The sequence below is a fragment of the Propithecus coquereli genome, unplaced genomic scaffold, assembly GCF_000956105.1.
Source record: "Propithecus coquereli isolate 6110/MARCELLA unplaced genomic scaffold, Pcoq_1.0 Scaffold124, whole genome shotgun sequence".
Taxonomy (NCBI): Eukaryota; Metazoa; Chordata; class Mammalia; order Primates; family Indriidae; genus Propithecus; species Propithecus coquereli.
This window is the reverse complement of record NW_012136525.1, coordinates 618,146-619,838: the sequence shown is the minus strand read 5'-3', so window position 1 is coordinate 619,838 and position 1,693 is coordinate 618,146. Positions and strand designations below refer to the sequence as shown.

Here is a 1,693-nt window from a genome sequence, read left to right as displayed (position 1 = left end):
GATCTCCAAACTTTTTGGCATCAGGGACTGGATTCCTGGAAGATAATTTTTCCGCGGACAGTGGGCGGGGAGGGATGATTTCAGGGTGATTCAAGTGTGTTACATTTATTGTGCAGTCAAACCTATCTGCTAATAATGGTCTATATTTGCAGCCACTCCCCAGCGCTAGCATCACCACCTCACATCATCAGGCATTAGATTCTCATAAGGAGCGTGCGGCAACCTAGATGCCTCCATGCGCAGTTTACAGTAGGGTTCAAGCTCCTATGAGAAGGTAACACCACTGCTGGTCTGACAGGAGGAGGAGCTTATGCAGTGATATGTGTGATGGGGAGCAGCTGTAAATACAGGTGAAGCTTCACTCACTGCTGCTCACCTCCTCCTGTGCAGCCTGGTTTCTAACAGGCCACAGACCAGTACCAGTCCATGATCTGGGGTTGGGGACTGCAAGTTGAGATATAAGGTATTTCTCCTTATCGGGAAGGGGTGGGGAGGAGTAATAGGCCCTTCCCCCCCAGCTAATTGGTGAGGGAAGTTCCAAAAGATTGATTTATAGAGATAGGAAGATGTTTGTAAGAAGTGACTGGCCTGTTGCTTCATATCTGGATGGTTTCTGAGGCAGGAGTTTTATTGGGAGTTATCCATTCCATTAGAGCATTTAAAGGATTTTAATAGTGTGTGCTTGGTAAGAAAGAACGGGACAGTTCCTCCTCTTTGAATTTTAGTTCTACTACTCAACTTTGTCTTATTTAAGGTCAATGCTGGTGAGCCAGAAAAATGCCTTTTCACGCCATCATTCTGGAAGTCTTACTTCTAGAAAAGCCTTTTAGTTGATTGTCTCAATTTGGCCTGTTATAACAAATGACTATGGACTTGATGACTTAAACAACAGAAATTTACTTCTCACAGTTCTGGAGGTTGGAAAGTCCAACATCAAGGTGCTGGCAGATTTGGTTCTGGTGAGGGCCCACTTCCTAGTTTTAAGATGGCTGTCTTGCTCTGTCCTTACTTGGCAGAGATTTTGCAGGACAAAAACATTAAAGCCATGACATTATATTTTCTAGTTTCTAGATTCTTTGATGGAGTATACCAACATGGTGGAAAACAAGACTCAACAGAAACACATTCTATTGTGTTCTCTCTTAGACATTTTATGTTAATTTTCCCCCCCAAGTAACATTATGGACTTAGTATTTCAGATTTACATATCAGTAGCCAGTACTTTTTCATGCTCAATATCTCAACTTTTGGCAGCTTCTTATTGATTACTATGTTTTTTTGACATGACTACATTCATCTTTGAAAATTGCCTTGCTTTTAGGTACAATAAAACATTTCAAGCTGACCTGGTACTTCCCACCTTTAGGTCTAGAATCGGCCACTCTCTAAGGAATCCCAGTACCATTTGTGGAAAAATTGTATTCACGAGCATAATCTTGAGCGTTGCAGTACGTTTTCGGGATGACAGTGCTCCTGGCCATTTCAGTGAAGAGAGCTAGAAAGATATATGATTATAATTTTAATTTATAAAGGCATCAGTGCATATTGATGTTACGAATCCAGTGCTAACAGATTGGTGATTCTATAAAATTCTTGATTTATACTGAATATTGTAAGCTGATTATTTTCTCTTATTTTGAATACTTATATTCCTGAAAAGAACCCCATAATTATTTGTTTTATCCAAAGATAT

General features: G+C 40.3%; 1 protein-coding gene across 1 annotated transcript in view; it reads left to right on the top strand.

Moving 5' to 3' along the window:
- RIMKLB (ribosomal modification protein rimK-like family member B) overlaps positions 1-1,693 on the top strand; it is a 74,847-nt gene that overhangs the window by 27,407 nt on the left and 45,747 nt on the right. The window lies entirely within an intron of this gene.